The 27,721-nt window shown below is 54.3% G+C and overlaps 1 protein-coding gene across 2 annotated transcripts in view; it reads left to right on the top strand.

Annotated features, from left to right (window-relative positions):
* ZNF423 (zinc finger protein 423) overlaps positions 1–27,721 on the top strand; it is a 334,053-nt gene that overhangs the window by 65,595 nt on the left and 240,737 nt on the right. The window lies entirely within an intron of this gene.

Here is a 27,721-nt window from a genome sequence, read left to right on the forward strand (position 1 = left end):
GGCCTCACTGCACATTCATTCCAGTCTAATTGCATAAAACCCACTTTAATAGGATATTTAAACTCCAGTGGAAATCACAGTCCCCAGACTTCCCCTCCCAGACGGGGCTGCTCTGCTCTCCCAGGCTGGCAATTCGAGACCATGCCTCTAGGGGGAGGTAATTGGGAAGTTCAGACTTCTGGGGTGCGTGGCCCCCATCGGGTGATGCTGGTGACTTGGCAGTCAGGGGACTTGGGTTTTTGGCTCACTTCTGTCCTTGCATGAGCTCCCCTGTGCCTCAGTTTCCCCAGCTCTAAAAAGGAGTGAAGGGATAAAGTTTTCCTAACTCGAAAGTCCTACACTTTGGAGCTGCCTGTGGAATTTGGGATTAGAACTGGCTGTGGGGTCTCTGGGAGCTCCTGAGTGGAAGGTATGACTTCTGTTTGCTCTGCATCTGGCCAACACCTCTCTGGGCAATGGCCTCGGCTCCTAGTCCAGTAGGTGCAGCCTCTTCGGCCTCGTCCCTGTCCTAGGATCCTGATCGGCGGGTTCTGGATTCCTGACGGAGCTGGAGGCAAGCCAATCTCAAGGAATCTTGGACCCGAGAGGACTTTTACGGAATCATTTAGTCCAACTTTCTTGTCTTCTAGCTGGGGAAACTGAGGCACAGAGGGAACTTTGCTCTGGGTCAGTAGTTCCAGAAATGTGGTGTGAGGCATCAGGCATATGAACATTTAATGCTCAGATGGTTATACATTGGATTTGTGATTTAATGGCTATTTGTGATTGATGCTAAATTCATGTAAGTGAGAAAATTGCGTTGACAGTTTTAAGTAATGGCACATAATGCTTGGGTTGAGCAAAAATCATGAAGATGGTTTGCAAATGACTGAGATTTGGGAAATGCTGGTATAGAAGGGGAGTGGACAGCTAGCGAACCTGGGTTCCTGGGCTCCGTGTCCAGTGCTCTTTCCCGCACGATGGGGACGCTGCTTGGAGAGTCTGAAGGGTCCTGGCTGATTCAGTTTTGGGCACCGTCGTATCTGCAGGTGCCTGGCCCTTGGTGACAGGGGCTCTCTCCGTGGGAGAGAGGTTTTGTCCGAAGCCAGAATGAGGGGGGCAGTGCTCACATTTTCAGAAGAGTCCAGGGTTAGGACAGACCTGAGGGTCCACACTCGGTAGGCTGGAGGAAGGGACTGCAAAACCCCTGTCCCATCTCTTTCTGTGCAGGGGAGACACACTCCCGGGGTTGGTGGAAACACAGTGAGATTATAAATCTCCATGTCTCCTCCAGGGACCCTGACCCACATTGGGGTGCATGAGCTCAGGCTTCGGCCAACTTTGAAAACGATCCCCTTCCAAACCCCCGAACCAGGAAAGTGTCCAGCGTGGTGTCTGTATAAGGTCCTGCCACCTGGCTGCTTTCCCAATGGTGCCGGAGGCAGTGGGGACAGACAGGAACAGCAGTGCGGTGCAGGGAGAGCAGTGCATCAGTCGTGGAGGAGGACAGCCGTGCGTCTGGTGGGGGGCCCTACTGATGCCTCCCTAGGGCAGGGAACTGTCTCTCGGTCTGAGATGCCTAGGGGGCTGTATGGGGGCCCTGCCGGTCTTGGGGTCTCTGCTGCCACTGTGGAACCTCAGGGGCTCTCTGGGATGCCCAGGCATCATGGAGGTGGCGGGATTTGTCCGTTTCCAGCCAAGAGCTGAGCAGGCGTGTGCAGAAAGAGGTACGCGGCTCTTTGTGAGTCCTCTCTAGTCTTCAGGGACTCCGTGGTGCCAGTCAGCTTCGGATGGTCCGCTCGGAGATGGAGAGAGGGAGGGCAAAGCATCCGGGCGCTGGATAATCCTCAGCCAAGCAATGGATTTTGTTTTCTTTGGCCCATTTCTGGTGACTTTTTTACAGTGCATGCAGTACATTCTCCTTCCCAAGTTCGTTGGGCTTGGGCTACAGAAGTCAGCTTGGATTCCCTGAGCTTGGGGGTCGTGAGCTGGTGCAAATCCTGGGTGAAGAGACGAGGCAGCGCTGGACGAGGGTGATGTCACATTTGTTGAGCCTGGACTTGGTGCGTGCCCGTGCCGGCGCGGGGTGAACGCTTTCCCTGCGCTCTCTCCTCCAGCCATCCCCACAGCCCCGCGAGGCGGGGGCTCTTTCCAGAAGCTGCTCCAGAGCTTCTCCACAGGCAGGTTTAGGGCTGGCCATCTGGTGGCGGACGGGGCCAGCGGCCTGGTTAAAGCTGCTTTAGTATAACGCTTTTCATTAAGCTGAGAAAATGTCACTTGGCCGCATCAGAGAATGGGGGCAGGTGCCAAGGAAGATTATGGGGAGCAGAGCCTCCCCGAGCCGCCCTTGGCACTGCTCTGAGAACTGCCGTCTTCATTTGGCGGACAGGGGAAGGAGGCTCAGAGCTGTGTGGCAGCAGATCCGAGGTCCCCGGCCAGCAAACTGTGGAGAGGGGACTCGAACCTGAGTCCTCCTGCGGCCAGACCCTGTGGTCTCACCTCCACGCTGCCTGGCGCTGGAGGCGCAGTGAGGGCGAGCCAGACCCCGGGGGGGAGGGCATTGCGAGGGCTTCACGAGGGTCCCTGGGGGTACCAGCCACGGAGGGTCTTGGGCTCCTCCGATCAAGGGAATCCAGGGCGTGGTGAGCAGGGTGGGCTGAGCGCGTTTCACCGGGAGGAGCATGGGCAGCTCCTTTCCTAAGGGGGCCCAGCAGCCAGCCAGGCTGCAAGTTTGGCGTGGTGCCCTTCCCCCTCACCCGCTTTGCCCTGGCTCTGGGAGCATGATGGAGAACCCCAATAAAGAAGTAGAATGCTCTGTGTGCTCTCTGCTCACCTCTGGCCTCCTTCAGGTTCCCCTGCCCTGGGGGACCCTGTGGTCACCACCCCCAGGAACAACCCGACCTGCTGAGTCTGTGCCCTCGGGTCAGGCCCCTGACAGTGATGGAGAGCCCGCCCGCAGCAGTGTTCTCTGTCCGGGCTTCCCGGGAGTGGGGGAGCCCCGGCCTCCTCCTGCCCCTCGCCGGCAGACACCAGGCTCCTGAGAGCAGAGCCCCGGGACTGAGCACTGACCCCACACCCAGGCTGTGGGGAGCATAGTAGAGCTGGGGTTTTAAATCATTCCCCGTTGGATCCTGATTTTTTTTTTTTTTTTTTTTTTAACCCATGGTCGGGGTGTGATGAGGGAGCTGATAGCTTCTAAGGAGATAATTGAAGCATGATTCAGAACCTGTTTTGAACCACGGATGCCTTTGAGCAACGAGCGGGAACATTTCACATGTGATTTCAGGGAAGTTCGTGGGTCTGAATGCCTTCGAGATGGGAAGTCTTTTGGGAGAGCCCCAAAGAGGTCCTCCCTGTCCCAAGGCTGGCCTATGGCCCAGGTGAGGGGGCAGGCTGGGGAGGGTCTGTGGTAAAATGTGACAGGTCCTACTAGAGGCACACGGTGCCAGGGACCAGACCCAGAGCTGCCGGGTCATCTGAGTTTGTGTATATTTATGTATTTATTATTATTATTATTATTTTTAAAGATTTTATTTATCAATTTGCCAGAGAGAGAGAGAGCAAGAGAGAGCAAGAGGGAGAACACAAGCAGGCGGAGGGGCAGAGGGAGAAGCAGACTCCCCACCCAGCAGGGAGCCACATGTGGGACTCAATCCCAGCACCATGGAATCGTGACCTGAGCCGAAGGCAGCGCTGGTTAACTGACTGAGCCACCCAGGCATCCCTATATTTATCATTTTTTAAAAAGTTGTTTATTTGAGAGAGAGAGGTCACACACGGGGGGGGGGAAAGGGTAGAGAGAGAAGCAGGCTCCCCGCTGAGCAGGGAGTCCGATGTGGGATTCCATCTCAGGACCCCAGGATCATGACGAGCAGAAACCGAGAGTTGGACTCCCAACTGACTGAGCCACCAGGGGCCCCTGTGTCGCCTAATGTTTTTAAGGTTTATCTAAGTCATAGCCTGTACCAGTCCTGCATTCTTTGTTATGGCTAAATAATGTTCTGTTGTATGGGGAGATCACATTTTGTTTCTCTCTTCGTCCATTAATGGACGTTTGGGTTATTTCCCCCCTTCGGGCTGTCGTGAATACACTGCTGCGAACTCCTGTGTGCCGGGCTCTGCTGGAATACTCATTTTCAGCTGCGGGGGGCATACACCCAGGAGTGGAACTGCTGAGTCCTGTGGTGACTCCGTGTGACTTTTTGAGGAACGGCCGAACTGCTGCTCACAATGGCTGCCGCATTTCACGCTCCCACCAGTAATGTGTGGAGGTTCCAGTTTCTCCGTATCTTCACTAACAGTTGTTATTTTCCTTTTTAAAAATTAAAAAAAAATTTTGGGGAGCCTGGGTTAAAGCCTCTGCCTTTGGCTCAGGTCATGATCCCAGGGTCCTGGGATCGAGTCCCACATCAGGCTCTCTGCTCGGCAGGGAGCCTGCTTCCTCCTCTCTCTCTGCCTGCCTCTCTGCCTACTTGTGATCTCTGTCTGTCAAATAAATAAATAAAATCTTTAAAAAAAAGTTAAAAAAATTTTTATCCTAGCCTTCCTAAATGTGAAAAGGTATCTCATTTTGGACAACTCATTAAAAAAAAAAAATATTTATTCAGGTCACAGAAAGGCCTTCTGCCAGCTGGTTTCAGCCTGGTCACCAGTTAAGAGGTTGTTAAGGGTGCCCTTCCCAGAGGGACCTCTCTGTCCCCCTGCCCCGCCCTCCCACCAACTTCCCCTCTGAGGAGGCCTGTCTTCTCTTCAGTGCTTCTTCTTTTTTCCTTCAAGCCTTTTGGAACGTGGTCTCCAAGTGGCAGGCACCAGGATGAGCGTGAGCCCTACGATGTGGGTTTTCAGTGAACCAGTCCAACCAAACTGAGATTTGCCATCCTTGCTCTGATCACCGAGTTTGACCGGGGGCTGGGGGGGGGCTCATTTCTCTATAACTGTCTGGTCACAGTGTCACTGGAGCCTTTCAGCTCTCCCGGTTGGGCTCAGGACAGGTTGGGCTTCCTTCCAACATGGCAGTGTGGGCGCAAGCTTGGGGATGCAGTGGGAGGAGGGTTGGTGGGGTGATCTGGAGATTGGAAACAGTTACTCTGACATACACTCATTGTCAGTGCCTGGGCAGGGTAGCCAGGTGACGACAGACCCTCTAGGGACTAGAGAGGAACGCTCGATAAAAATAGTAGTTTGCGGGGCACCTGGGTGGATCAGTGGGTTAAAGCCTCTGCCTTCGGCTCAGGTCATGATCTCAGGGTCCTGGGATTGAGCCCCACATTGGGCTCTCTGCTCAGCGGGGAGTCTGCGTCCTTCTTTCTACCTGCCTACTGTGATCTCTGTCTGTCAAATAAATAAATAAAATCTTAAAAAAAAAAATAGTAGTTTGCAGTGGCCTGAGACCTTACCGGGGTGATCAGAGTTTTGAGCCTTCCTGCTACCTCAACAGGTCTCATTGTCCTGGTTGATGGAAACATCATTTAGAAACGACTTCTGGGAGCCAACCCTCCTTCTTGGTTCACATCTAGAAACTGAGGCACAGAGATGCTAGTGACTTGTTTTAAAAGTTACACGAGCAGGAAGTGGCAGAGCCAAGATTTGAACCCAGGCAGCTGATGTGTGAACGTAGCACCAAAACTTTCACTAGCCGAGCTGCCTGTGAGGGTGTTGTCCAGGCTGTTCATCGTAGAGGGAATCCAAAGGCTTGGTGAGAGACTCAGCTTTGTGCCCAGGTCCCTCCTGGGTCAGGTGAAAGGGTCTCACTCCTCTGCCCAGGAGGAGAGGGAGATGCATCTTTTGAAGACCTTGTATACATTTCCCATCTCAGAGGCTAGGGAAACACGGGGGGGCCAAACTCTCCCGCATGCCCCGCCCCAGCCTGCCTTCCCACTGGGGTAGCTGTGTGTTGGGCATGGGTGCGGGTCACAGGGGAGGCTGGTAACTGGGCTGCGGGCTCTCGGACCTGCTGGGGTGAGAAATTAGAGTAGCGTCTAGGTGGCTGGTATCCTGGGGGCCCCATAGAGAAGGGGTGCTGGAAGCCTTTCCTTTTCCTTTCATTCTGGCTCTGGGTAAGCAGTGGCTTAGGGAGAGTGGTCAGGGTCCCCACTCCTGACAAAGGTTCGCAGACTCCTCCCCACGCCTGCCATCCTGCACCCCAAGGTTCTGACAGTGAAGTGGACGGAAATGTCTGGAAAACTGGGTTTTTCACGCTGGGCGTCGAGACCCCTCCGGGCAGCCCAGCTTATACTTCCGAACCTTCTCGGAGCTGTCTCCCCATCCCCCTTTTGTTTTTTCAAGAGTGTGTGTTTATTATTTCAACGACTTCTTAGAAGCTCTACCTACAGCCTCTGCTTCTGCACCCCTGCCCCTTCTGTTTCTCTCAGCCCCCTTTCCAGCTCCGTCCTGTACCAACCAGATTATCTAGATGAAATCCACGGGCACGGTGGAATCCGCGTGGCTCCCGTCCCGAGCTTCCCGTAAGCCCCGGGCCCACGAAGCCTTCTATCTTAGAAGTCCCATCGGGGTCGCTGGGCGGCTGGGCATTCGCGTTTCTAACGGTTCCTCCCCTGCGGGGCATTTGGACTACTTTTCCTCTTTTGGCTCTTATAAATAGTACCATGATGAGGACCTCGGTGTAGTAGGTACTCTTTTTCTTAGGTGCTCCCAGCGTCTTCTGACTTTCTCTTTCCATCTTAAAGTCCAGGCTGGAGGAACTTGGACCCTTGTTTCTCCCCACCCCTTGCCAGGTCCCTCATTTGAATTCTTCCCTGAGTGACCCTGCACCCTGCGCTCCGCCATGGGTGTGTCCCAGTCCCTGTGGCCAGGATGCCGTGGCCAACGACAGACGGCCCAGGCTTCCTTTGGCTCCAGTTGTCCACTTCTCGAGCTTGAACCCCCAACCCAGTCATCCTCTCAATGTGGATCAGGGGACATTTTAAAGGAATAGAAAAGGCCTAAATAGATGTATAATTTTCCAGCATTTTAAAGACTTATGAAATGCGTTTTTATGTGGGGCCGGCTGGGGAGTTTCTCATTAGCTCGGCCAGGACGTCTGTGGGGAGTTGAGCTAAGTGGAACCAGGCAGGCTGGGCAGGAAGACACGGTGGCCCTGAGCTCACCAGGGGAGTGTGGCAGGCATGCGCCGGCTGGTCTGTGCCTCGGACCCCTGGCCAGGCCAGCAGGCCTGCGCCTTTGTTAGCGCTGCTTCCTCCAGCCCAAGAGGCCTGGAAACCTTCGGGGGGACTGGAGCTGAGAGGTGGCCACTCTGTTACCATGGTGAGCAGTCCATGAGGTGTAGGGCATCTGTGCCCTGCGTGCACATGGAGGCATGTACTTGTGTATGTGCATGTGTGCACATGCGTGGTTTTTTTTTTTTTTTTTTTTTTGTGACAGATGCGACAGCCTTGACTCAGACCCCTGGAGACCCCAGGGCCTTTGCACCCCTCTGTACTGCATCCTGGGTCCCCAGGGATGACTGGGACCTGTTCTGTGAGGGGGATGTGCTGTTTCCTGCCCGCCCTTTGCTTTGGGTCTGGACCAGCAAGGGGTCCCTGCCGGGCTACCCTCTGATCATGTCCTCTGTACCCTTTCTGCCATGAACACGTGTGTGCAGAGCCCATGCACATGTGTGCATGTGTGCTGGTGCCAGGGGTGTGTGAAGGAGCATGTGTGGTGTCTCTCTTCAGCCTCCTCGTCTACCCCGAGCCTGGCCGGTGGTTTCATGGGAGTGAAACCACGGAGTGAGGCTCGTCTTGCTGGTTTTCACTTCTTGCATGGACTTGGGCTTTCTCTGAGGCAGGGACTCTGTGTCATTTGTCATCGCAGTGGGCATGGCTGGGTTAGGACTGAGTCCTAACTCATGCTGACCCAGGTTGGTGGGGGTGTTGCTTGTTTCCAAAGTGGAGATGGCTTCGGTGGGCTTGGGTGCCAGTCAGTGGGTTGGTGGGCAGGGTTTGCTCTGAAAGGCAAAGGCTGTGAGGGTGTGCCCTGGGCAAGGCTTGATGCACCAACTGTGCAGCGTGGGTCAGTGCCCAGTAGGAAATGGCCAAGGTCAGCCTAGTCATGCTGCCTGGCCACTCTTGGCTTCCTGGGCGGGCACTCTGCAGCGCCTGGCTCCTGGATTGGGGATGGTCAGCACTGCATCAGCCAGTATCCTGCTATAGGCTGAATGTGGCCCATGGGGGTTAGGCTGCTGTTCTCAGCCAACCTTCTCCTAAAATCCTGGAGTGTGTGCACGTACATACACACCACTCCATGTATGTATTAGTCTGAACCTGGCTAACTGATGCCTGCTTGGGTCAAAAACCCCATTTTTTTTCTTGCCTACACTAATAATTCTTTTCTCCTTCATTGTGGTTACTGGCTTTAACTGATGGCTGCTGGCCATACTTGTTGGTAGTTAGGACATTGGACGGGTACTGAATCCAGTAAATAGGATGTTTTTTGCTTCTGCCTTTCTACATCTTACGGGAAAATACTTTGCAAACCCCACAAGCTTGGGGAGGCAGGGGTAGTGCCTGTTTTGCTCACTGTTGTATCTTCAGCAACTAGCTCTGGCTACGAGCAACTGTAGTAACAATAACAGTAAAAATAACAGCCATCTAGTTATTAGTCCATGGTGCCGGGTTTGAGGCTGGGCTGCAGCACACATGATCTCATTTAACCCTCCCGAAGCACAGCTTGTGGGAAGTGTACCATCTCACAGAGGGCAGTTGAGACTCAGAGGGGCTGAGAGCCTGGTGCAGGCTTTCTGAGCTCATGGAGCCAGAGCAAGGATTTGAGCCTGGGCTGGTTTTATCTGAGTCCAGGGCCCCCTTTCCTTGTTGCTAGTTCAGTGGCTGGGACTGAGTGGAGATGAGTGGAGATACTAAGAGCCCTAACGAAGTCGCTATAGTGACATACCCGAGGGGAGTGGGGTGGCAGGGCCAGTATAGGAATGAGTGATGGCTGATCGTTGACCCACCAACGATTGTGGGGGCAGGTGTGTGCATATACATACATGTACATACACCCACACACCTTCACACAGACATAGCTGTACCCACAACACGCATGTACAGACACATATTCACACATGTCACCCCTCCAGCCCCCAGGGCACATATACGTTCATATATGTGGCCTCCACACCTCGCACGTACCCTACCATGCACATGCATCCTCACAGACTCAAGTATGAACACATGAGACACGCGCATGCAGGCAGGAGTGCAGGAACACATGTGCACATGTACGCAGTGTGCATAGGCACACCCTTCAAACGTGTAGGGAGAGAAACAGGCACACACACGCAGCACGCCCCTGGGCTTGCAAATGAGCAGAAAAGTCTTGCTTCTGGGCTGTGTCTCCTCAAGGACAGGGACTGTGCGGCTGTTCAAGACGACCGGGTTGTTCTGTGCTCTCTATTTTCTTTCTCTGCTTTTCTTTGGTTTCTTTGTTGTACCCTCGGTGCCTTAGACATACTTTCCGTCCAAAAATTCAAACCCCTGCTGCTGGGCCTGGTGCGGGGCTGACCCGTGTGCAGACACAGACCCCAGTGCCCATCTGTCTGTTCGCCTGCATGGCCTGCTCTGGCCCACAGGCGCCCCCCCAGCCGCAACTTGGACATGACTTCATTTCCACCCTGCACCTGCCACTTTAAGAGTCCAAGGGGCCTGGTGGGCCTGTCCCCAGAGTCGGGCTGAGGGAGGCCGGGCAGCTGCGGGTTTGGGGGAAGCTTTGTTAGCTCCCAGGGGCCTCTTGGAGCCCAGGCAATGCTGGGGAAACCGAAACAAAGAGCGACAATGGCCTCCTTCCCTCCCTGGGCGGCTTCGGAGCAGGGCCTGCATGGGCGGCCTCTGGGGGCCCCTGTTATTTCCTGTGCTGGCTGCGGGGCTCCTCGCCAGCCGCAAATGGGCAGGAAGCAGGGCAGGGCATCTCCTCCCCACCCACTGGGCTGGCCCTCATAGGCCAGAGTAGCCGCTCCTGTGATCCGGGGGCCGGCAGGACATGTCCACTCCACTGTCTGCTGCTCCAGGCCTGCGGGGCTGGGCCTGCCCTGCTCAGGTCTGCCTGGGCCTCCCAGGAGGGGAAACATGACCCCCGGCTCTGCTGACCTCTCCCCGCTGCAGACCCCACATGCTCCCACCATCTGCGCTGGAAGCCGAGTTTCTGCCACTGCTGGCCTTTGTGGCTGGAGGGCTTGCCCCACAGAACCAAGGATGAGGCTGGGCAGTGTGCTTTCTATTGGCTGTTAATTAATTCGTCTGGGATTGGGCTGGAAGTAAGCTTAGGTTTAGTACCGTGGTTAGGGGTATGTTTAAGCCTAAGGTTAGGGTTAGGGTTATGTTTGAGGATAAGGTCAGGGTTAGCTTGGCCAAGTCCTAAAGACTTAAAAAAAAACACCCAAAAACCAAAAACCAACAAAAACCCCACCAGGAGTCTGAGCATGGATTTTGAAACAAACACACCTTTGTCTCAGGGCTGGATCTCACCCAGCACAAATTTTGGGGAGAGGCTCCCCACTAATTAGATTTGTTCAACATCTAATTTGCAGGTGTCTGTTTGGACCATACTTGGCCCCAAGGATGCAGTGGTATCCGACGCTCAGGACCCACATTCTAGAGGGAGGACACGAGAACCGTGTTCTTCCGTTCTTAGCTGTGAGGACACACTTGGCTGAGTTGGTCACCGTCTCAGGACTCAGTTTCCTGATCTGTAAAGTGGGGATACCGAAGCCCTAGCTTGTGCCCCCCCCCTTGCAAGGATGAGTGGGAATGTAGAGGTCACGTGCTCAGCACGGAGCCTAGCATAGAGCAAGTACCTGTCAACGCTGGCTCTGGGTGTTATTAATGGAATGAGATGAGATGGCCTTACATCGCTGGGCAGCTAAAATAACAGATGAAAGAACTAATTACGTCCGAAGCCCCAGGTATGGGTCACTGTGTAGGTGAGCTTCCCGGCAGCTCAGGCCAAAGGAGAAATCGGATGGAGGGAGGCTTGGCTGCCTCTTCCCGACTCACGCACTGGGGACAGACAAATGTTTTTCCCTGGCACTAAATGCTTAGGAATTTACTCTGCGGAGCCTCATTAATCATTGAACAAACAACAGCCACGGTCTCAGTAACAATTTGGCACACAATGCAGAAACAACTTTCCTAGAGTTCTTTCTTAAATTGACCCTGGAAGAATGCTCGGGGCCTAAGTGCACACCGCAGCTGCGAACTTCCTTGCGGAGCTGCCCGGAGGGGGCTGGGCCAAGCCAGGTTGCGTCCTGGGCAGCTGCTCAGGTGACTTGCCCGAGGGCATGTTTCGATGTAATGGAGTGGGGTTCTTCAGGGGGGGACCTCGAAGAGCCCTGGACATGCCCAGGATTGCTGGGTTGCTTCTGGAGGGTTCTGCAAACTTTTGACTTCAGAAACTAGCCCCGACCTGCTTCTGAGGACCCTTATCCCCAGCTCATAAAGCCTTTTTTTTTTTTTTTTTTAAGATTTCTTTTTTTTTTTTTTTTTTTTTGAGAGAGAGGAGAGAGAGCATGCATGCATGTGGAGGGTAGAGGGAGAGAATCCCAAGCAGACTTGCCCCACAGGATGGAGCCCAACGCGGGGCTCCATCTCATGACCTCGAGACTATGACCTGAGCTGGAACCAAGAGTCAGATGCTCGATCAACTGAGCCAGCTGGGCACCCCCCTCATGGAGTCTTCGGGCGGACTTTGGGACCTCTCTTTGTATCCTTATGTTTTGAGCTCAGCAGCTGGGGGGGTGTGTCAGGCACTGGGGCCCCTCTGCCTAGACCGTACTCTGGCCATGGTTTGTGGACTTGCTGCAGCAGTCCCCATCTTTTGTTCCCTTTTTATAGGATTTTGTATTTACTCGTCTTATTTGAGTGGGTGGGGTTGGTGCAGGGGGCACAGTCAGGAAAACTGAGGCTCAGGGGTGTTAGGAGGACTCGGGGCTGGGGTCCGTCTGTACACCCATGCCTAAATGTATATCCACATCCCCAGATCTGCTCACACATACCCACTCTTTGTGTGTATGAATAGTGCTGTGGGCCTGATCTGAAGTCCAGAGCCCCCGCCTGGCCCTTCCCCCTCCTGCTGGCAGGACTGTAGGCTTGGCCCCAGGAAGGCCCGCCCGGGGCCACATACCCCTGTGTCTGGAAGGCACCCCATGGAGTTTCCATGGTGAGCTCTCCTTTGGGGGCCCCTGGGTGGGACTTTCCATCTGGGTGGAAACCTGACCCGCAGGCCCCGAGAAGGAGGAAATGCCTTCCCCAAATGTGGAGAGAGAAAGAGACGGCCAGCCTGGGATTTCAGCCAGAGCCCCTGACTCTTGCAACCCTGTGGCGTCTGGGGACCCCCAGGGGTCTGGGGCGGGGCTGCCGAGGACCCACCCCTTAGGGAAGAGTCCTCATTTTGGTGGCTGGCTGCCACACGTCCCTGTGGCTCTGGCCTGGAGTTTGTGTGTGTCCTTTTCCAGACACCGGTGCCTGGCTCAGATTTGAATTTGGCTCTCTCTGTCCCCAAGGCCTGTGTGCTTGTCACTGTGTCCTCTCACCTCCCTCCAGCAGGCATTTCCACAGACATGAGCTCTATGAACCCCTGAAGTAGCATTCAGACCGCAGATGGTGTTCTCATGCCTGTTTCCCATATGCAGTCACTGTCCCTCAGAGAGGCTAGGAGTCTTGCCCAGTGCCACACAGCAGGTCTGCAGCACGGCACACACCTAATCCCACCTCGCTACCTTGCTGACAGCGTCTGTGCAGACTTAGGTCATTACTAGTCCATTTAACTTCTCCCAATTAAGATGCACATTCGCCCAAATAAAGAAGGCAGTAACAATGTGAAGAGAGCTGGCAGTGCCAGTCGCGGGGGCTGCCCGAGTGAGCCTGAGCTCTGGGGGGGGATCTGCTGCTCCCTCAGGAGCCTCAGGTCGCTGCGATTCTGGGGTTCTACGATGTGCATCTTCTCCCTCACACCTGACAGAGGAGCCAGGCCCCTCATTGGCCATTACCTTCCCAGCCACGGCTGCTGAATCTCAGGACGGGTGACGTTTTTGCCTCACGGGCTGACTTTAGAACCCGGCGCGCAACCACCCCCCCCACCTCACCCCCCCCACACTGGGACCCCACACAGGGTACCGGGGAAGGGCCGGTGTCTGATGCACAGGTTTGGAAGGGGGTGTGTGGGGTCCACGTGCAAGGGCAGGGGTGTGTGGCGGGTGCTGAATGGTCCCCGTCATGGGTGTTCGCCTTGGGGCTCTTCTTGGCATCACCCCCAGCTCAGATCCTGGGCAGACCCACTGGGGGGACCTACTGTTCTGGCTGAGGCAGGGTTTCCCTAAAAGGAGCCTGTCTGGTGCCAGGATCATACCCAGCCCCATAGCTCCTCCAATGGCTTCCCTCCATCCCCGGCCTGGGGTGTGGAAGCAGAGTGCCTTGACCTAGTGCTGCTAGGGGGAAGGGCCCTTGACCTCAGGCTTTGCAGCATGATGACCTTCAGGGCTCAGGTCAAGGTCTGGGCTGATAGTTAGGGCAGTGGGCAAAGAGCGAGCCTAGAGGGTGGCGATGGTAGGAGCACTAGACTGGGAGTCTGGATTCCCATGCTCTGGGCCCACCTCTGAGGTTGGCCAGGCTCGGGGGCCACCAGGAGCCTTGGGAGGTCATGGTAGGGTGAGGCAGGTGAGGCAGGGGGTTCCCTGTGGAGAGTCTCACTGGTACATGTAGCTCAAGAGTTGGGGTGGGTGGGAGGACTCCCCAAGTCACAAAGTGGCCTCTTGCTGGAGTTCCGTCCTGTGCTCTCTGCCCTCATTCTAGCCCATGCCTCGCTTGGCCTGTGTCCCCCTTCTGGAATGCCCCCATCCTGCGCCAGATTCCTTCCGGGCCCAGCCCCATCCTTGCCTTCTCTGTGGCCTTTGTGTATGTGCCTCCGGTTCATGAACCCCCACCCCGTCCTTCTGAGTCTGTGAAGGACCAAGTGCCGGCCTGTCCCTCTTCCTGAACTGTTCATAGGCTCCACCTCCCCTGCCCCTGGACTGCATTTTCTTCCCCTGTCCCCTCCCTAGTAATCCAGCTCAGGGCTCAAGCTCTGCTTTATTCAGTGATGGGCAGTTTTTCCAAATGCACTGCACCAGGAAGTTCTACTGAACGTCAGACCACCTTCTCAGTTGCTGCTGGGTGAGCGCTGGTGCTGGTGTTGTGGGACCGCCCCTTGACGCTGGGAGCCTGCGTCACCACTGGTGGACCCCAACAGCTGGCATTCTTGCAGCCACAGGTGTGACTGAGCACCTACTAAGGGCTGGGGAATAGAATATGTTTTTCTGGGACACGACCAGCAGGGCGGTCAGTTAGAGAGCGATGGGGTGGTGGGGAGGAGGGGGCGTCTGCAGGGTGCTCAGAGAGGCTTCTGTGTTCAGGAGGGGCGTTTGCGCAAGAGAGTGTATGAGCTAAGCAGAGGGGTGGGAGCAGCCTTCTGTCCTGCTGTGGGGATGTGTTGGGCCTGTTGAAGGACAGGAGGGTCCCTGTGGCTGGAGTAGAGGGAGCCAGGGCAAGGGGGGCAAGAGGTGAGGCCAGAGAGGTGGTGGTGGGGGAGGTGAGGCTGGGGAGGTGTGGGGAAGGAGGTGAGGCCAGGGAGGTCATGGGGGCGGGGGCGGGTGGTGGGGAAGGAGGTGAGGTCAAGGGGATGGGAAGGAGGTGAGCTTTGGGGTGGGGGGAGGAGGTGAGGCCAGGGAAGTGGGGAAGGGGAGGAGAGGTCAGGATGGAGTGGGAGGGAGGCAGGCAGACCTTGAGTCTTGGTGGACACTGGATTTTACTCTGAGTTGAAGGAAGGCTAGGGGCAGAAGGGAGAAGGGATCCCTCTAGCTGTGTGTGGGCTAGAGGGAAGGGCTAGAGGTTTGGGCTAGAGGGAAGGGGGCTAGAGGGAAGGCCTTGCCCCGGTGGGAGATGATGGGGGCTGGGACCCAGGCCAGGAGGTGAGAAGACATCAGATTAGGAATTTCTTTTGGAGGTCGGTTCAGAATGTGTGCCTGGTTGGGGGAGGAAGTAAGGGTGACTCCAAAGCTCCAAGGCAGCGGGGTGGCTGGAGGTGAGCAGCTGGGGGATGGGGTCCTGGGAGGAGCTGCTCTGATACATGGTGGGGGGGTGGGGCCCCCGAGAGCCGGCTTTCGGCTGCAAGTTGAGGGCAAGTTGGGGACGTCTCTGGGAGATTGAGCAGGAGTTGTGTGGCCCAGCGCTATGGGGAGGAGGGGACCGAGGACATATCTGGGTCTGTGTGGCTGGCACTTATAACTGGGAGTGAGCTCTGACAGAATAGAGTCGAGGACTTTGACCCGAGAGAGGCATCAGCGCTGAAGGCAAGACGAGGTGTGCAAAACCGAAGGAATAAAGGCTTCCAGGAAGGAGGGAGTCACCAGGCAGGTCCGAAGCTTTCCAAACCGGGGCCCCCTGACCTTGACGGGACCAGCTCTTTGTGCAGACGTGATCAGGTTGCTTGAGATTCGTGCAAATGGGAAGGAGGACCAGCCGGGCGGCGGCCCTCACGCTTGGCGGAAACCGCCTTTGCTAGAAACCATTCTGGGGCGAGAAGAGATGGGGTTCAGGGGTTAATGAAGTGAACTCTCGTCTGCAGACTGGCCCTTCCGGGGGTGTCTGCGCCAGGCCCCCTCCCTCCCCGGCTCCCACTCGGGATCGGCACCGGCGGCTGGACCGGGGGTGGTGTCTGGGAGCCCCAGACTGTCCGCAGCGGAGTCCAGCTGTGCACGAGCCCTCAGTGCTGAAATTGCCAGCCTCGCGCAGCCCCGAGCCAGCCCGCGGAAGTGGGCCAGCCGCACCTCCGTACAGGATTAGAGGGATGTGTAATGGATTAAAGATCAAAAATGTTAATTAAGAAATGGTCTTTTCTAATAAGATGCCTTCAAGGGCACAGGCCTGAAAAGGAGGGGATTTCTCATTTTGGCAACACGGTTTCTGTTGTAATGAAATTGGTTCACAGACAGTGGGGAGGACCCGACGTAAGTCTCAGTTTAAAGACATCTCCATCCAAATTAATTAGCGATGAAAAACGGAGGGCAGCGCGTCAGACCGGCAGGCAGGCAGCGAGTGGTGACCTGACGGGAGGGCTGCATGGACTTTGGAGAATTCCCTGTGTCCCAGTGCTTGCTGGAATGTTGTATCTGAGGGGGCCTTCCTGGGGGGCCTCGTGGGGTGACTGTTTTCGGATGAGGGCTGGTTCCCTGGGAACTTGCTGTGTGACTTTTGATGGTTCGTGTGCCTCTCTGGTCATTCCTCAGAGAGTTTTGTATCCTCTGTGGATGACAACAAAACCTCGCCTATCTCCTCACTGATCTATTGGATCACATGGATTCTTAGATATGATTTGGAACCTTGAAACTGTCTGTATAAATCAATATTATTGCTAAGGGAAGGTTTGGTCTTGGTGTACCTGATTCAGGCTCGGAATTCTGAATTCTGGTTTCCAGCCCGTGAAATCCCTCAGGTTGTTTGAATGTCTTGGAAGGACACAATAGTCCGATGGGTAAAAATTGGGCTCTAGAGTCTGCCGGGTCCTACACGAATCCTAGCTCGGCCTCGTGCTTGCGGCTTACGACCCGAGTTTAGTAATTTAACTTCCCTAAGCCTTGGTTTTCCCTTCTGTAAAATGGAGCCAATGGTCCCTGGCTCCTAGCACGGTTGTGAAGTGGAGGATAATGCCGTATCGAGCCTGGGCTCCAAGGAAGTGGGCTTAGTGTGCAGGGCTGGGGGTTGTTGCTTTTATTGCCAACAAGCAGGGGAATTTTTGTTCCTGTTCCAGATGGGTCCTCGGTGGGAGGCAGAGAGACTCTCTGTGAATTGGGCTCAGACCTGCAGTGTTCTGAGTGTCCTGGGTCCTCCCAGGGACAAAACGTCCTTCTAAAGAAGACAGAGGAAGGGGAGTCATTCAGAGTCTGGGTATTGCTCTGAAGGGTCCAAGATTGGAGAGAAGCGTGGATGCCCACGTCTAAAGAAGGGTGTCTCACTGACCCTGCGTCAGTGAGTCTGACTGTCAGTGAGTGTGTCTGACAGAAGCTGGTGTGTTTTCTTGCCTGCCTCAAGTGCTGCTTTCTCTGGCTGGGATGTGGGGAGCAAGTGAGAGAGAAGACAGGAGCCTTGCACTGTGCTTTTTCTCTCTGGTTGGACATTCTATGCTCTTCTGCACCTTACCCCCTCTTTGGACTTACTGTGGCTGTAAACCTCACTTTTTTTTAAGATTTTATTTATTTATTTGACCTACAGAGAGAGATCACAAGTAGGCAGAGAGACAGGCAGAAAGAGAGGGGGAAGCAGGCTCCCTGCTGAGCAGTGAGCCTGATGCGGGGCTCTATCCCTGGACCCTGAGATCGTGACCTGAGCCAGAGGTAGACGCTTAACCCACTGAGCCACCCAGGCATCCCTGTAAACCTCACTTTTACAAAAATCTGAGGGGCACCTGGGAGGCTCAGTCGGTAAATGTCTGACTCTCATCATGATCTTAAGGTCATGAGATCAAGCCCCCAGTCAGGCTCCGAGCTGGGTAGAGCCTGCTTAAGAGTCTCCCTCTCTCCCTCTTCCCCTCCAGCCCCATCTCTCTCTCTTTTAAGAAGAAAAAAAATTCAGAAACCATTCTCATTTAACAATATTTGCCTTGAATTGCCTTTTTTTTTTTTAAAATTATTTATTTATTTGACAGAAAGAGATCACAAGTAGGCAGAGAGAGAGGAGGAAGCAGGCTCCCCGTGGAGCAGAGAGCCCGATGCGGGGCTCCATCCCAGGACCCCGGGATCACGACCTGAGCCAAAGACAGAGGCTTTAACACACTGAGCCACCCAGGCGCCCCTTGAATTGCATTTCTGTCTTATATTAGTATCATGACTTCTGTTTCGCTTTTTCTTACATCTGCCTGCTCTATCCTTTCTCAGCGTTTGACACATTTTCCCGTTAAAACTTAAAAAAAAAAACCCCAAAAACCGTGGTAAAGTACATCTAACATAAAATTCACATCTTCACCATTTTCGGGTGTACAGTCCAGTGGTGCTAAGCCCGTGCGCCCTGGTGCATAACCAGCACCACTTTCCAGCTCCAGAACTCTCTGTCTTCCCCCAGCTAAAACTCTGTCCTCGCCGAACACCAGCTCCGCATTTCCCTCTCCCCCGGCCCCTGCCAGCCTCCATCCTGCGTGGTCTCTGAATCCGACTTTGCTAGATACTCACAGCAGCGGGGCCCTGCAGGCTCGCCCCTGGTGTGACTGGCTCGTGTCCCTCAGCCTCATGTTCTCGAGGCTCGTCCATGGTGGAGCAGGTGTCGGGACCTTTGGAAGGCTGAATCATGTTCCCTTGTACGCACTGACCAGATTTTGTTCTCCACTCACCCTATGATGGATGCCCGGGTTGCCTGCTGTTCTGAAGACCCGCCATGCTGTTTCCCACCATGGCTGTGCCGTCTTACAGCCCTTCCTGTAGAGCTTTGTCTGCCGGCGGAATGAGAAGGAACCTGGAGAGTGTGGTCTTGTCCTGTCCTGACTTGGATGAAGGACCCCCGTGGGCCCGGGTGTGGTGAGGCTCTGGCTGAGACCCGTCCCCTCAGCTTCCTTCCTGCCACAGTTCAGCCCTGGGATTGGGGGACCCATTGACACAGCCCCTTCCCTGTGTCCCTCCACCCCTGGAGCCGGAGCAGCAGAGGCTCGTGGAGGAGGAGAGGGAGCTCTGTGCTCTCTAGTTTGGTTCCAGCCACGGGAATAGGAATGCTTTACACCTCAAAGCAGCAACCGCACAAGTGGTGGGACAGAAATATGGGATGAGCGGGTCCTATGATCTACTCCCTGAGCCTCGTCCGTGACACTGAGGGGGAAAAAAAGGACCAGACAGGACCTGATCTTTACAAAAACAAGCATTAAGAAAAAAGTACAGGGGCACCTGGGTGGCTCAGTGGGTTAATCCTCTGCCTTCGGCTCAGGTCATGATCCCAGGGTCCTGGGATCAATCCCTGCATCAGGCTCTCTGCTCAGCAGGGATCCTGCTTCTTCTTCTCTCTCTGCCTGCCTCTCTGCCTACTTGTGATCGCTCTCTCTCTCTCTGTCAAATAAATAAATAAAATCTTAAAAAAAAAAAAAAACAGAAAAGAAAAAAGAAAAGTACAAACACAGCAATGGAACAAGCTACCTGCCGCCACACCCAAAACCGGGATGTATCTCCCAGACCTAAGGATAAGTAAGAGAAGTCAGGCAGAAAAGAGGACAGAGCTGCATCTGGGGAAGAGGCTGGGCTGAGACTGCCCTTGGAGGGCCTGGCTGGGAGGGACAGAGGGAGCCTGTGGGTGCTGGGAATGTCTTCTGGAAAAACTCGCCACCCACTTCCCTTAACATTTGAGTCCTTTGTGCAGATGCCTGGTTGGCTCGGTCAGTAGAACAGGAGACTCTTGATTTCAGGGTTCTGAGTTCAAGCCCCTCGTTGGGTATAGAGATCACTTTAAAATAAAATCTAAAAAAAAAGAGAGAGAGATTTGAGCCCTTTACAGCAGTGGAGTTAAATCTCAGTAGAAAAGGGACATGGAAAGAAGCACAGGGGGCAAAGCTTGCATTTCAGAGGTGTGGGAGTTGTGGCTTTTTACTGAGCTCCTTGCCTCCGAAATTATTTGAGGAACGTATTCTAGGGCCAGTCCTGGGCTTGGCCTTGCCAGTGTTCTAGACGGACGTGGAGGATAAGAGACAGAGGTCAGTACTCAACAGCCCCTGAGTGAGGAGGGTCTTGGGGGAACCTGAAGTGGCATTTTGATGTTCTGAATGACAGTGGGATGGGGAGGGGGTGGAGAGCCCCTTACTTTTCTATGCATGGAAAGTGGAGTTCAGGCCTTCTGATGTCCGTTTTTTCTACACCTTTGCGGCCTGGTCTCAGGGGAGTTGTTTGGCCCCTGTAAGCCTCTGTCCTCTGGTCTGGGTGCACGGATGCCTCGCAGAGTGGCTGGGAAGTGTGCAAGTCCTCTGTCCCAGGTCACACTGTATGTGGGAGGCACATTCTCAGTGTGCGTGTGTGTGTGTGTGTGTGTATGTGTGCACGCACGTGCATGCACGCTAGAAGGGAGGTGGTGGGAACAGCACGACATGGGGAATTTCGGGACAGGACTTGTGGCAGAAGCAGCAGATATGGCAGATGATTTGTGGAGACGTCAGTGGGGCTGTGGAGACCCTGAGCACCTCTTGGGAGGTGCTTGTCCTACCGCCCAGTGGAGGGAATTTCTGGCTTTTCCTTCAAGAATCAGCTCTGTGACCTCTCTTCCGAGAAGCCCTTCCTGATTGCTCCTCATGCTGCTTATGTCACCCCCTGTGCATTTTCCACCTTCGCCTTCACCACATGGTCTGGTTCGTGCCTCTCCTTGCTCGATGAGGAGGTCCTTGATGGGAAGACCATGCCTTGGTCATTTTTGTGTCCCCTCTGCCTGGCATAGTTGGTTTTTTTCACTGGTTTATTTTATAAAAATGTGTCACCCATCTCTTGTGTGCCAAGCCCTGGCTTAGGCACCCCTGGGTCCATGGTAAGGAGGGCACGTGTGGCTCCTGGTCCCTGAGTATAGGCTGGAGCAGACAGCTCCTGTGGAAGGCGCATTCATTCATTCATTCATTCTTTGTCTCCTTCATTCAGCAACCTGAGGCACTGGGGTTGTAGTAAGCAAGTCAGGTGTGACCTGGGCCATAATAGAGCTTACAGCCCAGTAGGGGTGTCCATGACCAGAAATCTCTTTCTCTCTTTTAATATTTGACTGGAGACTTTATTTTTTTATTTTTAAAATTTTTAAAAAAGATTGGATTTATTTGCCCGGGAGAGAGAGAGAGCACGAGCGAGAGCGCACACAAGCAGGGGGAGCAGCAGAGGGAGAAGTGGGCTCCCCACCGAGTAGGGAACCCAATGCAGGACTCGATCCCAGGACCCTGGGATCATGATCTGAGCCAAAGGCAGACGCTTAATGACTGAACCACCAAGGCGCCCCCCCCCCCCCCGAAATCTCTTCATAGGCTCAGTACAGTGAAAGAGAACAGGACTAAGGGGCGACCTGTTTTATTTTAAGATGAAAAACAGATACAGATGCCCCACAGACCAATTTAGGACTGAGGGAATTCTTCGAAGCTGGGTTTAGAGATGGAATTTTGCCAGCCAACCCGGAGGCCCGTGTGGTCATAACCTCCTTCCTCCTTCCAGAAGTGACCACTTGCCAGACTTTTATGGCAATCACGTCTGTGCATTTCTTTAAAGTTCCGTCACCTAAATGTGCGTTCCTTGCCATTATGCTTTAGCCTTGGAGTGTCATTCTTTTAGGAGATCAAGGGAGTAATATATATTTTTTTAAAAGGATGATTATTTTTAAAATCGTTTATTTATTTATTTATTTAGGAAAGCATTTTATTTATTTATTTGGGAGAGAGTGAGAGAGCGTGCACCAGCAGAGGAAGGGCAGAGAAGCAGGCTCCTTGGTGAGCAGGGAGCCTGTTGCAGGACTCGATCCCAGGGACTCTGGGATCATGACCTGAGCCAAAGCCAGATGCTTAATGGCTTAATTGTCGGAGCCCCCTAGGTGCCCCTAAAAAGCCTTTAAAACAAATCCCTGACGTGGGTCCTTCTGATGGTGAGGTTCGTGGATAAACTGTTTCCCACTGTTGGCAGGTATAGTTGGGACAAGAAGGACGTTCTAGTGCTTAACATACAGCAGGCATCCACTCAGGGTTTCACAGGTGGCTGGACGGGCCCGGGAGGCTGTGCCGTCGTCGAGGGGAAGAGGTGACACCGTCTTGAACCAGGGTGATGGTGGCCGGAAGGGACAGATCGTGTGGAGGGGAGGAGCTGATGCCTGCTTCTGAGAGTGGGGCTGCACACCATCCTTTCTCCAACTTGTCGTTTGGGACGTATTTCCCCATCAGAGCATTTTGGGAGACTAAACTCCCTGTACCTGCTGTGGCAGGTAAACTGAGTTTGCGGTTGGGGCCGTCCAGGGTGCACGTGTGTGTTTTCCAGGCTGTTCTTCAGAATGGATGGCAAGGGGCTATTTCCCACCGAGGGAGGCTTCTCACCCCTCCGCCCAAGAGGAGAAGATCCACAGGCAGGTGACCACATCCCTGGCTGGGTTCAAGTTCCCAGGAGAGTCCCAGTAACCTGCGGAAATACGTCGAATTCTAGAAGTAACTGGCCGATGAATTCCATGCGATTGGGACATGGTGATTTTAAAACGCTGGTAATTAAACCATGTTAACCTTTGGTGGGGGCTGGGCCGTCCTTAGCACTCGGGGGCTCCTGCTGTCCTGGGAACTTGCTTCAAGCAGGTGGATGACGACGGCATGCTCTTAGCCGGAGCCGGCGGGGCTGCTGTCCTCATTCGTCTCACAGGCATATATGAAGCCCCTTCCCTGGGGCGGGGGAGGCGGCCGTGATTATGTGAGCGTGTTAGAGGGTTCCCTTAGCTACGAGTTCATTAACTCCCAAGCGAGAGTAAATAGAAGGAGAATAGGGGAGATGTTAATATAACCAGTTATTAAGTTGAGTGAGTGGCAAGCGTTAGAAACCCATGGAATCCCCCCTACAATATTGAAAGGCAAGAAAAACACGATTTGTGAGATTGGAAAATTTTTGGCCTCCCGTACCTCGCGCAGTGATGAAAACTCTGTTTGGTCTTTGGCATGGAGGGGCACCGCGGCGCCGGGTCCGGCCCCTCTCCTTGAGGCGCTGCAGGTGCCTGGCCCAGTGTTGCGTAGCGGCAAAGACGTTAACTGTTGTCATCCGGCACGCGACAAGAGGTTTAGAAGACACACAAAACAGCCACGCGCAAGACGGGTCGTTTCTTGTGTGTGGTGACACGGGAGGAGAGGTCTCACGGACCTTCCGCTGGAGTCTAGAGCCGTGCTCTAGGACAGAGGCTTCCAGAAAGTTCCATGTGTTTTAGGAGAGATCTCGAAAATCACACGGCGCTGGGGACTGTGGCTTCTCAAGCCTGTTTGTGTGCGTGCCCACCCTCCCTACATCCCCCGCTGGTGTCAGAGCTGCTCACAAGCCTCCAAACTCAAGATGGGTTTTGTCCCCCAAGGGCCCCTCCTGTCTGTGCCCTCTTTCCCACATCGTCAGAGTCCCTGACCTGGCAGTGCACTGGGAGGCAGTGACCGGCGTGACCACCTCCCTTCCCTGGAGGTGTGCCGGCCAGCTCTGGACAGCCTTTGGCAGGAATGCTTGCAGAGGTGCTTGACTTGGTAAAAGCTGGGCTGGATGACGTGGTCTTTGGGTCCCTTCCAACTGGAGGCTTCTCTAGATACCTTGAGGGATGATCTGGGAGCACTTGAGCCATAGAGCTGGTGGGTTAGGTGACCCTGAGGGACGGTAGTGCCATAGACTTGGCTGTGACAGCTCGAGGCTCCTTGCCTTGGCCGTCTAGGGGACGCGGGGGCCTTGCCTGATTCCGTACATTTCATGCCGAGTCTGGCCTCCACAAGGCTAGCTGTCCTCCGAACACCTGATTATCTTGTGTTGCTTTGATTCTAAGATGTGCTTTTTGTCAGAATCCACCATTTCTGCAACTGAGCAACCTTTTGGTCTATGCATCTGTCTGATGAAATGACTCCCCCCATCCCTTCTAGAACAAGCCGGCATTGAGCTGGTGGGTGTCCTGCCTTTGCAGATTCTTTGACCTGAGGGGCTGCGGTACCTGGGGCTGGGCGCCTTTGTCTGATGCCCACTGCCTCCTGGGCACCAGGAGGTTTGAAGAATCCGGAGCTCCTGGGACGAGAACACCTAGCCCCGGACCTGTGTGCTCCCAGCCGTGGCATCCCGGGCCTGCTGCTTTCCCAGACACAGCTGTGCACACACAGACGGAGGAGGCAGTCAGCCATGGACAGCAAATCTGTTCTGAAAACCCTGGACACTGAGACCTTCCAGTCACCTCTGTGGGCTCTGCTCTCATCTTGCTTAAATCCTGCATTTGCTTTTTCTTCCTCCCTTACAGACCCTTCAGAGCGCCCCCCCCCACACTCCCAGGGCTTCCCACCAAACCCCAATGCCTCCTGCTTCCAGCCTGGCCATGGCTTCTGCCTCAACTGGCCATTCACCCGATTCCTTTCTGGTCATCCCAATCTCTTTGGAGGCCGGACTGGCTCTGGGTCCACTTCTGACGGGCTGGGCGCCTGGGACAGGACCCGGCCCGTGGCAGGTGCTTCAGCCACAGTCATTGGTGGGTTGAATTGATGGCCCTGTGGCTCAGAACTGGCAGCTTACGGGCATTGATCGTCAGTAGCAGGGCAATGCAGCTCGAGGATTAAACCGAATTACGGGTGAGAACTCAACTCTAAGAATGGCTAATTATTATTATTATTATTTCTTAACCAACTGCAATTTACAAAGGGAGGGAAAGAGACACAGAAGAGCACACCCTCTAAACGAGGGTTAATTAGAAGTCTTCCCGATAGCTAGTGCTTGATCAGCAACAGAACAGCATGTAAATAAATCTAATTTCCCTCCAACTCAACTCGTCACAAGCTTAATTACAGCAGCCACAATGTGTGCCTGTGTGTGTTTTTTTCATTAGTGAAAGAGGGTCATTATTAGCCGTGTCTGGTAAGAATTATTGTGAAGAGCCCGGTTCCACCCTCGATAGGTGTCCTCAGAGAGCAGAGAGGAACTTTCCGTGTGAACTCCAGAGTTTCCAATTAAGGTGGCTTGGAGGAAGCAGGAAGCGGCAACACAAATTAGAAAAATATTACAGGAGGGGACAAGCAGGCAGGCCAGCCAAGGAAGGGTGCTGGGAGCCTCGGTTAATTACTGTGTGGAGGAAGAGCTCCTTGTGGGGGCCAGGCCTTTCTTTTCCCCCCATTGCCACTTGCCTGCCCCAAAATCTTGGATCTCTGAGACCCTTCTGAGGTCCTTGCTTACATTCTGGCTGGCTGGCTCCGCTGAAAATGAGACTTGTGGGGGGAGGGGGTGCGGCGGGGGAGGGGTGGGGGAGGGCTTGACCACTTCTGCCCACCTCTTTCAGATGGCTTTTCACACCTCCCTCCCCCTCCTGCCGAGGAGCAAGGCAGGGGTAGACCACGCCTGCCTCCCTGCCTCACTGGAAGGCTGTTGTTGCAGTGAACGTATTGTTCTAGAAATAAATAGCTGAAAACCCCGAGTCAGAAATGAGTGGACACAAAGGAAGTCAGACCCTACAGGCCAAGTTCCAATTATCTTCAGGAAGTGCCCTTCCCCGGGGCGGAGTAGGGTGGGGGGAAGGTGGCCTCTGAGGGAGAATTTAAGTCCAGTCTGCCTGGCACTGTGCACAATGTCGGCCAGAAGAAGTTTTTCTTGCCTTCTCATCTCGGCCGCCATAATGATTCTCTCTCTCATTAAGCAGCAGAAGGGGCCGCACTCGCAGGTGCTGGTGAACTTTGAGTGATCCAGAGATCAAGGCGCCGCCCAAATTATGTCACATGCAGCCCAGCCCCTCAGATGATGTCTGTCCCCGGCTCTCTGCTCCTGATGACAGGAGCTGGCTGCTCCCGGGCACAGGCCAGAGGGCAGATCTGTCAGCTCTTAGAAAGGGAGAGAACCTGGAGCCCCCACCATCCAAGCCCCTCCTGGTGCCAAGGACCCCCAACCTGTGTTCTTCTGAAAGAGCCTCCAGCGATGAGAGGTTGAATACCTGTTTGAATACCTCCAGCGATGAGAGACTCATCCTCTCACAAAGCAGCCTGGGCCCTAGTGGCAGCCTGAATCATTAGATTTATTATATTTATTGAGCACTTAATAATTACTTAATTAAACTGACATTATTATTTTTTTAAAAGATTTTATTTATTTGACACTCACAGAGAGAGAGATCACAAGTAGGCAGAGAGGTAGGCAGAGAGGTGTGTGGGGGGGGAACAGGCTCCCTGTTGAGCAGAGAGCTCCCCATTGATGTGGGGCTCGATCCCAGGACTCTGGGATCATGACCTGAGCCAAAGGCAGAGGCTTAACCGACAAAGCCACCCAGGTGCCCCTGGGTTATTATTGAGACCCTCCTCTACGCTAGGCAGTAAGGACTGCTCAATGACCCAAGGGGGAGATTCCTGCTGTCCTAGAGCTTACATTGGATTGAGTGTCAGGAGACAATAAACAAAGGTGTCAAGTTGTGAGTGCTTCTGGAATCAAGTAATTAGGGTGATGGGATGGGGTATGCAGTGTCGCTGTCCTCTCTCTTTGGACAGGGAGGAGGTATTAAACCCAAACTTCTAGCTCTGTTTTTATAAAATCCTACTGGACCCGGCCCTCACCCACTCATGCTGACCTTTCTATTTCTGAGCCTCTCAGCTTGCTAGCCCCAGGACCTTGGCACTTGCTGTTGCTTCCTGCCATCTTTCCATTGTCTGGTTTCTTTGTGCCATGTAAGCATTTACTCAAACACCAGTTCCCAGCAAGGCCTTTGTCATGCCTGTGGTGATATTGCCTCTTTGCCTGTCATCATTTCCTATACCACGAACCGTGTTTCAGTCCCCCACTCTGCATTTATCACCACCTGGGATTTTCTCCCTTGCTACCCTAGTGGATTTTGTCGGTGCTGTCGACTGCTGCTCCCCCAGCCCAAGGACACTGCCTGGCATGGCACACAGTAGACCCACAGTTACGAACTGCAGAGCGAATGAGGCCCACGGCTCTCTCATATCATCCTCGCCACACCTCCCACACTGTTGTCCTCCCATTTCACAGAGGAGGAAACTGAGGTTTGGAGAGGTTATATAGCTCAGGTGTACAGCTCAAGAGCTGTGACACAGGGCTGCCTCTCCAGTGGTCCACGGTCAAACCCATGTGCTCTGGCCACACGATGAGTCGATGCAGGTTCTCCACTGAGTCCGCCCCTACAGGCCCTGGTTCTGTGCCTGTCATTCTCTTGGACAAGGCTCTGCTCACTCAGAGTCTCAGTGTCTGTAGACAGTTTTCCTGCCTTCCTCGCTGCTCCCTTCTTTTCCAAAGATGGGATGTTCAGAGAGAGAGAGATCCAGGACTCGAAGTCTGTGATGACGCTGCCATTGTCAGAGATGGGAACCTCCGGACCCTGAGTCAGTCCAACAGCCGGTGCCGGGGCTAGAAATCCAGAGTGGCCATGCGGGCAGGAAAGCACATTGCCACTCTGTTGTGTCCCGGGCCCGATCCTGGCCGGGTGGGGTGGGGAACGGCCACGGACGGGGCTCCCCCCGGTGGGCCTGGGGTCTGTGGAAGCACCAAACCACCTGTTTCAAACACCTTCCCAGGCTACGTCCCTGCCACGTGGTCCAAGTTCTTGGGTTCCGAGGCTGAGGCATGGCGGGCAGGGTGGGTGACATTGTCAGCCCAGTGTTGTTCTTCAGGGGCTTGATCTCTGGGAGCTTGGCCAGGCAGGAATAGGGTCCCGAGAGGAGCTTGCTACTCTTAATTTGCTACCTTCCTACTGTGGCATCTTGGCTAAGATCCTTGCTTCCAGGGGCTGCAGAAACCTCTTTAGTGTCCCTCTTCGGTGGCACTCTGATCTTTCCAAGGCAGTGGTTTAAGGGTTCTGAGAGGGGACTCCAGGGCCTGCCTGGATAGGCACTCCCACTCCTGCCCCTAGGTCGGGCAGAGCTGGGTTCTTGTGGCCCATCCTATCATCATCTTGGTAAGCAGAAGCCATGCGTGTGTGGTGCTATACTTTCTCTCCTGACCCCTTGGAATACCAGCATGGTTTTCAGTATAATCCCTTCTTTGATAAGCCAGAAAACTCAGCCGACCGTGGTTAACGGTGGGTTTTGAAGCGTTTTCTGACCTCCCCGC

This window comes from Mustela nivalis, assembly GCF_964662115.1.
Source record: "Mustela nivalis genome assembly, chromosome: 18".
NCBI lineage: Eukaryota > Metazoa > Chordata > Mammalia > Carnivora > Mustelidae > Mustela > Mustela nivalis.